The following is a 15,785-nucleotide window of genomic DNA, read 5'->3' on the forward strand; positions in this document are numbered from 1 at the left end:
CCACCAGCCATCCTACCAAAAGTGAACAGAATAGTCCTGAGGGACCTGTCAGTGACATCACGGATGATGATCTTGCCGTCCTTACTCAGCTGAGATCCCTCTCTGCAATACCGGCGAACATAATCTCTCACAGATTCACCTCCTCGGGCCGAACCTGATAAAGAGATGGGGGCACCCCGCCTCGACAAGCCAGTCAAGAAATAGATGTCCACTACAGTCAAGGGGATGGATTTGCCCCTAATCTGGAACACCTGGTTGGTAGGATCCCAAGCATCGAGCAAATACTGCAGCAAGTTGATTTGTTGTCTCATGCTAGAAATGCGGAAAAACTTCAGCAAGCCACAGTTCCGCAGTGCGTTTACTGTAACCAGATCATGTAAAGCAAGCATGTCCTCTTCTTCATGCTCACGTTCTCGCCATGTGATAGTCATATTGCTCCAAAAATCTCTGAAAACAAACAAGAGAAGAGTTAGATCCTGATTTTGGTGAGAAACAGGCAAAATTTCCATCAAAAACTGTGCATAAAATTCCTTCCTTGCGCCCATCGCACCTACAATAGTGCTCTGGGTGCATTGCATGTCAGATGGCCAATAGACAGGCCAACATCCAATGCACTTTTGATACACAAAGGGTGCGCTGAAGCCAGGGCGAGTTTTTCAAACCCCAGAGGCTCAGAAAAACCAGGAATCGAGCTCAGAATGGAAAATGGAAGGCATGAAATGAAAGAGCTCAAGTTTAGCTCCTACCTGGTCCAGATGGCGCCGAGAATTGTCCACAGAATCTCCCGAAATCAGCTGATGAAAATCAAGGGGGAAAGCACCTCCAGAGCTCCAACAAACCAAAGTTCAAATGAAATGGTAAAATGAGAGGTAAAAGCACTTTTACATTACTTTTTACGTAATTCAAGTAAAATGTTAGTGTTCTAACTCATTTTTCAAACATATATTGTTCATTTCTAACTAGTTTGATGAAGCAACTGAAAATGCAGTACAATCTTTGAAAGAACAAAGCTATTTATGGTAAAGTCAAGAAATGACCGTTGTATCGAGCAATTTTAGCACATAGTTCAAGCTCGTTAAAAAATAAACATAAGTCATGAGCAAATGTTTCTCCCCGCATTTAAGCTCATTAAAAAATGAACTATTCCCGGTAAATAACCATCGTGAATGTAGTACTTCAGCCTTTAAAAGCCTTGGTCGTGTTCTCATCATCACCTCCACTCTGTATTGGCCGATCATTCACCTCCATTTGATTGTTTACCCCTTTTGAGGAACAACTGCGAAGAGTGATCTCACTAGCCATCCTTGTAACACTGCCGTGATTGGAAAATTCCAAACCTTACCTGGAATCAGCTGCTACCCAATTTTATCACTCGTTCCTCAAAAGACGAGTCTCCTTTAAGCTCTTTTCAACTGACTCGTAAAATATGAAAAGATTGCCGAGCCATTGGCCTCTCCAGCTCGTTAAAGGGACCGGAAGTGCTATCCCTCCACTAAATTTTAATCTTTTTGGACCTGAGGGATTATTACACAAAAAGATCGAGCGCTTGTTTTGTTCGGCTCGTTAAAAGTATCGAAAATTCATCCCTTCTGTATTGTTTTATACTTTTTCGGACTTAAGGGATTAGATGACGAAAAAGAATTTTGGAGTTTCCTTTACGTTCCTTTTCAGACTCTCTAAAATTGAAAAGGACCGAGTTATCTTTGTCGTTAAACTCGTTAAAACTTAATAGCGACAAACTTGTCCATAGCAGACAAGAACGAGTTTCACTATCGCTAGGCTCGTTAAAACATAGCGATGGGTTTGCCCGAAGGGAAAATTATAGAACAAGCATATGTTATCCTCCTCAAGCTTGACAAAAATAAAGAGGTACTGGTCAGCAATGACTGGGGAAAAATTGGGAAGAAAACTTGAAGAAACTTTGTTGGTAGTAAGTCGCTCTTGAACATGACACTTTCACTCCGCATCCAAGTCAGGTTGGGTTGTTTCATTCACCGGTCACATCACCATGGTCCCATCACACCATCCACATTTGGGGTTAATGCTACCAATCCATCACGTCAGTGTTGCCGATATGTTCAAGAGAAGTCATTCAGAGAATTCACTTGTGTCTCACCCACTACAATACACTTACACTCCATTCTTTCATGACCGCCACCCTGAACCTTATGTCATCAGATCGTTTTCACCTCCATTAAAATCATTTGCTCTGTTCCGTGTCATTGATGTGGGATTCATTAAGGCCCTCCTGTGACGGATCGCTTCTTGTCGACATCAGCTCATTATCCAAGAAGTCGATCTAGGAACACCCCGTTCAGTACTTTGAAGCTTGCATGCCTCAATGGCAAGTTTCTCACTTCCAGCGACAAGTTTACATCAATGGCCTTCGACCGAAAGATTTTGCGTGGTTTTCGACGCCAAGTCCTTTATTCACACCACGTGAATTGTACTGCAGTACCTTGAGGGTCATTATCATTATCGGCGATTCCTCTCGCGCCTGTTAACAACATACATCATTGGCTGGTAATCAGGCGATGTCTTTCCATGTTCGACTCCAGAACATCTCTCACATGGATAGACTTGTACTTCGAGTGAAGATCGAACAAGATTGAAGACCCCGGATCTAGTTTCATCCATCCGGGTTGCGATATATATTCAGGGAAATAAAGACATCAAATGTACATTATTGCTGCACAGATAATCATCCAATCAAAGGGATGATGACTCCACCAGAATCATCAGTCTACGCTCAGACGATTTTTTGTCCTATGTACATAAAATTAATTTATAAAGCTGAGCATGGGAATGCCCACCTCGGCTAGATCATGAAAATATTATGAAGATAATGTATTGTATTGTATCTTATTACAGGTCTCCTCGCAACTTGAAAGAACTTCGGATCCTCATAATAAAGCATTTCACCCGACATCAAAAGATTAACGACCTCATGCTTTAGGGGGCAACTGTTATAGACATTTTTGGGCACTACAACCCCAAGCATGAAATGTGCATAAACCAAGGGCTCCTAAGTCCCTAAAAGTGTTGTTCTAACCCCTAAAGGAACAAGGTCAACTGATTACAGCTTCTCCCAGAACTTCTCCATGAAAAAACTGCTTAGAACTGGTCAAAACATGATCATTTCAGCTGCTCCATAGGCAAAGTGCATTGCATCTCACCTAAATACATTGTGTGGGTGCGTTGCATTTCAAAAATCCCTTCTATGGGGTGCGATGGGCGAGAAGTGACAAATGGCAGTGTCATTCTGCGAGGTGGAGAGGCATGGAATCTTCCAGAAACTTCTCCTGTGACACTTGCCTCTCTGAATTCGACCAAGGATGAGTAAGAGATCATCAATCTCTAAGTGGAAGCAAGAACTATCAAAGGGAAGACACTAATTAAATCACAAGCTGACTCATCTCCCTTACAGATATCTATATATGGATCCCTCATCCCAGAGATCTAGGGGTTGGAATTTTGCATATTGTGAGGAATTGCTGTTGGTTTCTTGAGACAACATCAGATTGTTGGGTGATCTAAGCTTTGTATGAGGTGAAGAGGGGCTTCCTTTCTGAGAGGATGATGCTGGGTCAGAACCACTGGTTGTAACTCCCTTGGCTTTTTCTTGTTTATCAATAAAAGCTATTCAAGTTTTCGTCCATACTCTTGTGTCATTTATGTTTTATGCATTTGTATGGTCAATTTACATCTGATCCTAGATTGTTTATGATTATAGATCCATGTTCTTGTATAGTGCTATGCTACTGTGATCTTACAGGTATTCTGTGAAGCTGAATGTACAAGGGAGCAAGTAGCGAAGGACTATCAAGAGAGAGAGGAATCGAACTAGGAGATTAGCGCAAGATAGAGGTTGGTCTTCTTTGTTCTTCTCTCATCTATATTTCATAAAGGAAAAACGAAAGTAGCTTTACTTTGTTTGTTTCTAAGGTAGCTATCACACCTTAGTGGGATAAGCAGTTCTGTGTAGACACTTTTCCCTGTAACAAAATGGCGACTCCACTGGGGACGAATTATTTTGTTTGTTTATCTTCCTTGTTGTCTATTTCATAAACTTACAGACGGAGCCTGAAGTCGAGCCAGGTAGCTTTCGAACTGCATTTTCCATGCAAATGCAAAGTAGATAAATGCCGCTTCAGTCAATCTCCGGGATTTGTTTATGACTTAAACAACTGATTCACAAACTCTCTGATTGCCCCTTGTGGTAGCTCTTAGAACCTCCTTAGATCTACCCCTGATTGTTGCATTAATGATTACCATTTGCTCGGCCAAAACCCATGAATTAAACTGCAAACTGTGACCCAGAACCCAAGCAAAGTCTCGTCTCTGGCCCAGCGCAGGTACTGTTCTGTGAATCTAAAATTCAGCGCACTTCCCGAGTGTAGTAGGTGCGCTGCATTTCAAATTCCCTGTGTTACAGGTGCGCTGATCAGACTAGGTATTGTTCAGTTTTGGTTTCTGTGATTCATTCTTTTCAGTTCTATTCATGAATTTTGCTGCCTGTAATCAGTATATCTCTGTTTGAAACCCCTTTTCCTTGCTGTTATTCCGCCTCCGTTGTACAAAAGAACTGTAAATGTTTTAGTGTATTTGTTGAGTTATTTTCAGTTCTCCTTTGCAAAAAGTAATGTAATCGTACTGTCGTCCTTTGATTTGAAAGTGTCGTAAGTGTCGTTTTCAGTCATAGGAAAGAGTTTGGTTGCTGTAGATAATCGATTATCCTGTTACTATTGTATTTGGTCTAAATTTGTAATTTTTCTAGTGTCGAAAGCAAGTATTCATTTCCAAATCGTAAAGTGTTGTGATTGTCTCCATTTTTGATTTCGAAAAGAAACCTGTTAGTAATTGTCGCTTGAAAAGTAATTCAGATTTGTGCATTAGCTTTCTTTTTACCATTCACATACTAAGAAAGCCAAAAATAAATACATGCATGTGCATTTGCATTTAGACTGTTGATTGGTTTGATTTAGGACGGTGCATTTAGTGTGTGCTCCTTGCTCTTTGTGAAAGAATATTGTCTCTCTTTCCTTAGTAGCTAGGATTTTCATTGCACAAAGAAGATAAAAGACTGTTTATCATCTTAGATTGCATTTTAGGAATTATACATCTACATCTCGTGGTGAACCTGAAAGGCAAATTTCTTAAGCAAGATCAACTATAAAATAAATTCAATGAATCTAACAACGCTTTGGAACCTAACGCACAACATCTAGAAGTCTAGGCTAGAGACGTATTCGGCGTCGTAAAGCCTGGTAACTGTTGTTCTCACTGATGGTTGGGTGATTCCTCCACTTTGAGACGATAAGTGCCAGTACGGACTTGTGCTCCCACGTACCATCGAGTATATTTTGGGAGACCACAATAGGCTTAATCCTTTATCCATAGGAAGCCGTGTCTGCCGCCCTATCGATCGCAATGCACTGAACACAACATTCGGGAAGATTGACTGTCGTACCGTAAAAAGTATTCTGCAGTTTTGATTGGTTTGGTAATCCCTCTACCTAGATTTCCAGAGCAGTCCCTTTTGTTCCTTTTCAGACTCCTTAACGGAAAAGGTCCATCTGAGCACTTGTCACTTCAGGCTCATTAAAAATTGAAGGCGACTAGAGTCATCTTTTGTTTTTTCTCGACTCTTAAAAATTGAAAAAACAAGTTGTGTCAAAGCGTCTAAAATTCATCTAATTCGGAACATACTTCCCCTTTGATTTTTAGTTGATCGAGTAATCCACAATCGTGGAAGAAAGTCAATTGAAACCCCGTCGTTCGCGGAGGCTTATGAGTCAACCGTCTTTGTCTCCAGAATCGAAACAAGTACGGACAAAGCGAACTCGTTTAATCGGTTCCAAATCTCCTGTTAAAGTTAGAACAAGTGTTCCAACAACATCAGAGACTCCGGTTACTCCAAACATTTATGGTATCCCTGCCTTTACAGAAGAAGTTCAGCAGCCACAGAAGGACAATAGTACTGATCCTAGTCTGAGGGTAAACACTTGTATCACTGAACCAGTTCCATCTACAACCGGTTCGGAGAATGTTGCTCCGCAAACATCTGTCGCTGCAGATTCCATACCTTCTTCGGCACCAGAAATATTCTACGGACCTGACGGTTTAACCCTTCCACCTGGTCTGATTGCTATAGAAGAGATTGTGGAAGATCCTCCAGCTAGTACTCCATCGCAATTTGGAGTCGGGATCACTCTGTATCCTTCTTCATCAGAAATTAGTCTACCGCCAGCAGAAGCTCCCGTAGAATCGCTAGGTAATCTTTTGGATAGACTAGAAATGTCTGAACAACCGTCAACATCTAGGACTGTGTCGTCTGACACAGCGACGGCGGAACTTCCTGCTATCACTCCAATAATGTTCGCCGGTATACCATCTGTCCCAACTAGTTCTCAATCGCTAGAAGGAGCCCACTCAGGGGCTATTTCGACAGTATGGTCTGTTTCCGTTTGTTCATCCAGAATAATATCCGGAAACTCTTATGTTGAGTCTCAACAAATTGATCCATTTGGAGGTCAATTTGGGCAGTCCGACCCTCAAGGGCAAACCATTCCCTTAAGTACCGGATTACCACCGTATGGGGGGCAGTATACCCTTTCATTATCCCCTCCGGGAGGATAGCCATACAGGAGTTCACAACAAAATTCGGGTTATGCTGGAATTACGTCAAGCGGTTGGGTACCGATACTACCTCAACAACCAAGAGTTGTATATTCGATGCAACAATGCTTACCTATGTCAAGTATACCAACTACGCCAGCTATTGTGACGGTGTCGCAAGTTCAAGCGCTGCCTGTTGTATGCCAACCTCAGGTTTCTCAGGTTGTAATGCAACAGCCCCTTGACCCTACAACTCAACCACAATCGCCGACTAGTGGAATGACACAGGTTCAAATGGGTACAATTACCCCTCATCTTGGTCAAACAGTTAGTATCGGGCAACAACACATGGCTTCACAACCATGGCTAGTGCAATACCAAAAACGCAGTTCCAACAAGTATACCAAGGTTCTGAGCAACAAATATTTGCGAATAGTGGGCAACCGTATATTCAAAACGGTCAAAATCAACCATTCTACAATGGTCATGTCCACCAACCTTACCAGAGTTACCAACATCAAATGCATTATGCTGGTATGCAAAGACCAACTGCTCAGGCAATCCCATCTTATCCTGGGTAAGCTTCGCCTAACCTGAATCAACAGTTACCCTTCGTGGCGACTTTAGAGTTACCTGATTTAAATAGGTTAACAAACGATCCAATCGCTTACGCCCCTTGGTGGCCAGCAATTCCACATAAACTTCCATCAGATATTCCTAATTTTAATGGAAATCCGGGTGAATATTTGTCGAATCATGTGATGACCTTTCATCTGTGGTGTTCATCAAACACCCTAAACGATGATTCGATTAGGCTTCGCCTTTTTTAGGGGACGTTAACTGGTCCGGCAGCAAAATGGTATATCGAATTTCCGAGAGCTTCATTTGACAACTTCAGTACCCTAGCCACAACCTTTTTAACCCATTTTCAGTTACTGATAAGGTACGAAACGGGAATGGAGCTTCTTACCAATTTCAAACAAACAACGGCCACTCACATATCTGATCATATACATGAGTGGCGACGTCGTCGTAGAATGGTAAAAACGTATGTTCCCGATCAACTTTTAGCTGAATGGTTTATTAAGTCATTACTGCCTTCCATCACGGAAGATGTGGCAAAAGGGGGTCGTCACCGAAGAGCAGGTTATCACTCGTGCGCGATATTTGGACTTGATTTACACTCAGTCTGGCACACTCTACGATAAAATACCTGGCGCTCCTAGACCAGAATTCTCAGTTCCTCCTCCTCCTAAATCAAACAATGACTCTCATGTCGGCGATGGCGTGATTGGCGCGACAGACACGAAATCAACAAAGGCTACATCTAAAAAGGTCCGTAAGATTTCTGGTCAAAATGCAAAAGAGGAACTTCTTGCCTCGGAAGTAAATGCCGTATCAACAGATAAAGGCAAAGAAACCAAGCAACCAGGGGCAAGAAGAAAGGCAAAGGGAAGAAGAAGAAACAGGAAGAATCATCACCTGAAAAATCTTCTGCAAACCCTCCTGGAAATAGGAAAACAAAAAATCCATGCTTTATATGCGATGAGGATCATTGGACCACAGATTGTCCACACAGAGCTGAGCTTAAAAAATTCTTCAAGAATACAAAGACCTCAGCAGTATTAATTGATCTGTTTCCAAATCCAAGGACAAATCTGGTTCACAGTGGAAATGCTTCCCCGTCTCAAGTTCTGATGTTGTCGGTTTCCAAACAGCAAAATGATGCTTTGATATCGACAAGGAACAAAGATTATGGGAATCCACAACTGTCGAACAACAAGGATAAATATCAACCTAGTAGTTCGACAACAACTTCGACAGAAGTTGCGCCACCCATCATTCCTGAGTTGACAATAAAACCGCCAAAGGGAGTAGTACACAAGTCAACGTTTAATCCCCGCGCTAGAGCGGCACAACATTATAATATAGTGGAAGATTTGGCCCAATCACCATCCGCTATGTCGACTCTTGAGGTACTACAAAATTGCCCATCCCAAAAGCAAGCTTTATTATCAGCCATCGGTGGGATAGACCCAAAGGATTCCAATCTTGTATCCTTCGATCATAAAGAATACGATCCTTAGTTACCAGCTCAACTAGCTTTCCTCGTTCAAGTGAAAGCCCTCAACAAAACTGTTCATTGAACGATTATTGATGAGGGGGCATCTACATGTATTATGTCGATGAGTTGCTGGAAAACTTTAGGATCTCCAACCTTGTCGCGATCTTCGACGACATTAAAAACATTTGACGGACGAACATATACCCCATATGGTATTCTAAATAACTTGAAGATTGAACTAGGAGGGAAAACAATAGAAATAAATGTTAAGGTAATCGACGGAAATCTCGATTACAACATCCTACTGGGAAGACCATGGATATATGCTATGGCTGCTGTTGTGTCGACCTATTTTAGGAAGATTTCATTTCCCTTTCAAGGAGGGATTACAATCGTCGATCAACAAAACTTCCTCCCCATTGGTTCTCAAGTTACGGGAAGCATTCTAATGATCCATGGAAGCCACCATTCGCTTCAAAATATCTGAGTAGGCCTACTAAAAGATCCTATATTAATGGGAACTTTCGCCCTTCCACCTCCAATCAATTTGGCGGAAGTAGCGTCGGTAGGAACCTGCAATATGATATCTTCTAAAAAGATCTCCGAAAACGATATCGACATGGATCATGCGCAGGTTTTGCCTCCAAGACCAACAGAAATATTGTAGCAATCAATGTTGCTAGCATGGGAGGCAAACCCAAGTCAACACTCATCAAGCGTTTGGATAGATAGGTCTAAGGAATATGGTACCCCTTCAGATCCTTGGTCACGAGTGCATGTCACCGACGAAGAAATTGTTCAATCAATGGTGATTGAAGGGGCACCATGGGATGATTACCACCATCGTTCCCTTCTTCTGGATTGTGAAGAAAATACTCCTGATGACCTTTATCATCCTTCAGTTTTTGATTTTCTATCAAACATTGTAAACACGGTGGATTCCGAGTGAAACTTGTCAAACATTGAAGAGACTATCGCCATAAATATCTCGACCAAAACAGATGTTGTAGAGAATATTTATGTTGGCAAACGTTGTTCTCCTTCAGAACTAGAAATATATAACGCTCTTTTTCGCGAATTCAGGGATGTCTTTGCTTGGTCATATAGTGAAATGCTAGGCATTGACTCGAGTATCGTTGAACACGAAATCAAGATGTATCCAGATGTCAAACCAGTACGACAACGGCTACGACAGGTGCACCCCAAGAAAGCCGCTGCCATTAAGGCAGAAGTTGACAAACCTCTCCATGCTGGTTTCATTTACCCGGTTCCTCTAACCAACTGGGTATCGAATATTGTCCCTGTTATGAAAAAACAAGGAACAATTAGAGTGTGCGTCGATTATAGGGATGTAAATCAAGCTTGTCCAAAAGACAACTACCCTACACCTTCATCGACCAGATAATTGATGAATGCGCCGGATGTGAAATCTTTTCATTTATGGATGGATTCTCCGGGTATAATCAAATAAATATCCGCCCACAGGACCAGTCAAAGACTGCATTTATTTGTCCGTGGGGCACATTTGCATATCGAAAATTACCCTTTGGTTTAAAGAACGCAGGGGCAACATTTTAGAGGGCAATGAATTATGCCTTCCATGACATCAAAAACATCGTTCAACCATACCTCGACGACCTTTCGGCTCATTCGCGAAAGCGGACTGATCATCCGCAACATTTAAGAGCGATATTTCTACGTTGCCGACACTACAAGATACGACTCAATCCACACAAATGTGTATTTTGTGTCAGCTCTAGTCGTTTACTTTGCTTTGTAGTCTCGAAAGATGGGATTCGTCTCGACCCATGTAAGGTTCAGGCAATCATAGAATTGCCTCCACCTTCAAATTTGCTTCAAATTCAGAAACTCCAAGGGAAAGCAAACTTTCTGAGGAGGTTCATTCCAAATTACGCCGAACTTGCTAAAGGTTATATGCGTCTTTTGAAAAAGGAAGTACCCTTTGTCTGGGATCAGGTTGCGCAAGCTTCCTTTGATGCTTTAAAAGAATCTCTAATGAAAGCATCATTAATGTACGCTCCCGATTATCAAAAAGACTTTAACCTCTATCTGGCTACAGCGGATACAACCATCGCAATCGTTTTAGTTCAAGAAGACAACGGAATTGAACATCCTATATATTATTTAAGTAAGAAATTAAATGATACAGAAAGCAAATATTCTTATGTTGAAAACATCATGAAAAGTGTTGGGCACGAGATCCCCCAAGGGAAGTTTTGGGGCTTAGAGCCCAGATTTTGGTCAATAATGACAACTCCAATGAAAGGACTTCGCATTTTGTGGGCGCGGAGCACGTAGCTTGTAAATAAGTCATAGGGTTGTCTGCCCTTAATTTTTTAATGTAATGTTAGCTATAGAGATCTATCCATGGTTCGTGGACCATGGGTTGTATAAATAAAGTGAGGTTCTAAGTAGCTAAGACATCACGCTAAGGAGGAAGAGTTGAGTCATATCTGAAGTGTAAAGTCTAGTTTTGGGTCATAGAGTAGGAGAAGGCTCTACAGCTGAGTGCGCAAAGGCCTAGTAGTTTGCAGCTGAGTGTGCGGACCCCTGCAGCTGAGTGCGCAGGGCGAGTCAAGTCTATAACAATTGGAGCATTATTAAAGAGAAGTTTCATATCCATTCTGCGTATTTATTTCCTGTTTTATGCATTTGTTACATTGAATATACATTGCACTTTTAATTCTTATATGATGCACGAATATGTACGAATGTGTTGATTAAGTGAATACAAGATAGAATATCTGTTTATGCAAAGTTGACTAACATTTGTAAGAAGATAATTAATATTTGTGGTGTAGTTTGGGGAAATAGTGTAGGTCGTTGCTATAGCAATGCGAAAACATATCAGCCCCTAGTTAGGGTTGTGTGAAAGGATATTATAACAGATCGCTAGGGTATTGAAGGTTAGAACAGTGTGCGACGTAACCTGCGCAAAGATAGGCATAGTTGGACTAAATTGACACCTTAGACATCTCAAGGGTGTGGAAACTTGGTTCCAGCATCCCCCCATACTGCTTCGGGTGAGACTTCAGTCCGTGCTCCACGGGCTGATGCCGAAAGGGCTAGTAGTGTAGGGATTTGTTTGGCTAAATAACTCTGAACCTGGGTCAGGCCCCCTTAAGCCAACAAACGGTTCCGTTGCTAGGACCGGAATCTGCATAGATATGTCTGATGTCATATCATTGGAATCCAACTAAGAAGGAAATTAAAGGATGGTTGGACATAAGAATTCACAAGTTCGCGGCACAGGAGAACAGGAACCTGCGACTGTCAAAAGAAGAGTGGTTGGACTGCTACTTGTACATGGAGATCCATGAAATCTTCTTCGCGTCCTTCCCTACTGAGCCATACGAGTGGATCGTGAAGCTAGCAGATAGCTAAGGAAGGTGGAAAATTGACGATCCTATTGTGTGGACCCCAGAGTTAGTGCGAAGGTCGGAAGCATCAGAGGATAAGATCGCACACGCCGTTGATCATTAGCTCGATCGGATTATAGGAGGATTCATTACTGACTTTGCGGTTGACACCTCAGTTAGCTATAGTGAGGCAGAGCAACGCTTTCTCAAAGGACCACGAGGTAAGTATGTAAGATCTTTGAATACTTGGATTAAAATGTTATTGTGCGAAAATATGGTTATGCAATTACCTTGATGTTCGGGGCTACGCGAAGTGGAAAAACCTATAGGAACTAAGGAAGTAAGGGACAAGAAAATAGCCCCTTGATTTCACCTCCATGAGGGGACGAGGAAGAGCTCGCGAAGGTCTCTCCGCGAAGCGTGATCCATCTGATAAGGCAAAGAATTCCACGAATACCACCTCCGCCCACACCGCCACCAACTTCACCACCATCACCTCCAGCTTCACCTGTACCACCTCTACCACCACCACCACCACTGTGATTCAATATGGCAAGCATAGTGAAGTTGCCTGTGTTCAAGGGTTTGGGAAATGAGGATACAAACCAAATTTGGTTCGTTGTAAGAGCCATATAGGAAGCGCAAGGAGTTATAGATGAAAATATAAAGAAAGCGACACTAGTTAGCGCCTTGCAGGACCGCGCGCTGACTTGGTTTATTAAGCACTACAATGATAATCCCAATGCGGGAATCACGGATATCCAAGCAGCGCTAAACAAAGAATTTAGCAGGTTGAAGTCTGAAGAACAGTCGATCATTGGATTCAAAGAGATCATGATGCTACGAGGTGAGACTCCTTGGGAGTTGGATCAGAGGCTGAAATGTACGATTTGCGAAGCTAATATGAATTTGACGGATGGACAACATCGCGAATGGTTTGTAGCTTCACTAATTCCACATTTAAGGAGTGCGCTATCGCAACAGAAGATAATGACTCAGGTGGAGGCCTTAGAGATTGCTATGAGGCTACATGAGACCCCGATGAAGGATCCTAACTTAGGAGTTTAGCAGATCCACGTGCAACTGAAGAATTTATGCCTTAAGATGCAGAGTCTGAAACAGGACAGGACAACTCAACCAGAAGTGCGCGAAGAGGTATGGTGTGTAAAATGCAAGGGTCAGGGTCATGACAAGGACCACTGCCTGGTTTTCGCAAATTACCTCACAAGAGGAGGATTGATGCCCTTAATATCGAAAGCGCAAGCAGGACCTAGAGCGAAACCTACTTTGTGGTGCGCGATTTGTCAAATAGTAGGAAAACATGCCACGAACAATTGTCACTTATTATAGAAGTATACGCAAAATTCGCAACAGTTGTTTTGCAACTTTTGTAGGTTAGTGGGACATGATGAGCGCACTTGTAGAAGCTATGAGTTAATGATGGATAGAACTCCCACCTACAGAGTTCAGGCCGAAACACGGCCCCTTAATCAGAATGCAAGAATGGCGCAACATGATTTTAGGGGCGCAGACGAGTTTGAGGTGGAGGAGGACCTGGAAGAGGTCGCAGACAGTTGATATGATACAACTATGGAGGGCAAGGACATTATGCCCGCTATTGCATGAATCCAATGCACCCGTCGTGTTTGTATCGCAACTTGTTTGATCATGAGACAAAAGATTGTCCTACATTGATAGCTAGGATACACAACAAAGGAGCGCTACCACCTCCCTCGACTTAGAACCTGCAGATGATGAGGTCTGAGCCGCGCGAGGAAGATCCGAATGTGAACATTGTGCTCCGGAGTGGAATCGCGATGGGAGATGACAAAGGCAAACAACCTGAAGATAGTACTTGAGTTCGCAAAGCTCTGACGAAGGAAGCAGAGTTTGATTTGGAGCACACTCGGGAAACCTTCATGGAAGCCAAGAAGAGCTTCACTGATGCCTCCACTTCCGGAAGTAAAGATAGACCAAGTCAGAGATGGACCCATATATGCTCACAATGTTCCTGGAAACATGTATGAAGTTACTATGCGACAGTAAGGCAGTGAAAGGGTTACAGGAACTCATTAACAGATGCGCTGGGACCGCGCCAAGAGAACCGCGCGTAGTCAGGAAAATCGGAAAACATAAGACAAGAACGAGAAGAGAAATGAGACTAACCGCGCAGATCAGAGAATATGGGATGGATCAAGTAATTCTGGATTTAGGATCAGATGCGAATGTTCTGCCGAAGCAAACATGGGAACAAATGGGGTGACCTACGCTGCAATGGTCTCCAATTCAGCTGTGAATGGAGAACCAACAGAAAATAATACCCATGGGGCGATTGCAGGGAATAATTGTGGATATTGAGGGAGTGAGCGTGCTAGCAGACTTTGAAGTGATAGAGATTGTTGATGACAACAATCCCTACCTTGCGCTCTTAGGAATTGATTGGGCCACTGACATGAACGGGGTGATTAATCTGAAAAAGTGGAAAATGATTTTTGAAAAGAAGTCACTATGCATAATTATACCCTTGGACCCTGCTGAAGGATCGCGCTATATGGAGTTGGTGCGCGACTATGAAAGTGATGATGATTTGGATTGCATCTATAAGATAACAGTGCGAAACCAGGACTAGGTGAATCCCACTGCGGATGGGCAGATTGCATGGGAGCGCAAAAGCTCCTGTACTTTAGATTCAGATGAGGAGACAGAGCGATGGCAAAATCAATTACATGAGGTAACTACACTAAATTGTAATATGATGACAAGGTCACTGCGTTTCGTATCGATAAAAGTAAGAGATATGCCCACTTATGATGGTTTAAGTGAGGTAGATACCTTCTTGGATAAATTTGAAAGGGAAGTGCCAGAAAAGCAACGCTTCTAGGCCTTGCATTTGGTACTGTGTGCTACGCCCGTGAGATGGTGGGGTACGCACAAAGGGAGCTTTGACGACTGGCGCGAATGTAGAAGGATGATGCGCACATGATTTGGGAAGCCTAGGGTGCGACTGACAGACAAGTACAATGGACAGGATGATCCGCGCGCGCATCTAGCCAGGTGGGCACAGGCATATGGAAAACACCTATGCGGATGCACATGAACTCCGCGCTGAGAGGTATGGTCAATAAGCATGTGTTGGGGGGACAAATGTGCAAATGGCTCTTAATGTTGGGGAGACATTATGTAGGAAGAACAATCGCGCAGAAGGTTATCCGCACGGAAGCATTCAATAAGGTGTGCAACGCATTGAACAAGGTATGTAATGCACAACGAAGTGATTGGGCCCTGCATGTACTCGCAGTATTATGGGCTTATAGGACGACATGCAATAAACTGACGAGACAGACACCTTTTAGGATTTTCTATGGAGTAGAAGTCGTAATGCCTATGGAATACATCGTGCCTAGTCTGCGCATAGCAACACTGATAGGTATGATAGACCGTGGAGCCCTGGAGGAGAGGCTCGCATAGTTGGAGCTCAAAGAAGAACGATTTTTGGCTAGATTTCACCAGCAGGTACAAAAGCAGCACGAAAAGGCTTGGCATGATCGACATATTAAGTTGCGCACCTTTAAGGTGAATGATTTGGTGTTTTTATATGATAGTAAGTTTGATAAATTCCCAGGGAATCTTAGAATGCATTGGCTGGGACCGTATGTTATTAAGGAGATCACATATGGTGGCGCGGTGTAGTTGGTAAAGCTAAATGGAGAACTCTTCCTAGG

This window comes from Pinus tabuliformis, chromosome Q (assembly GCF_031772625.1).
Source record: "Pinus tabuliformis cultivar Carrire ecotype Pingquan chromosome Q, CPIR1, whole genome shotgun sequence".
Taxonomy (NCBI): domain Eukaryota; kingdom Viridiplantae; phylum Streptophyta; class Pinopsida; order Pinales; family Pinaceae; genus Pinus; species Pinus tabuliformis.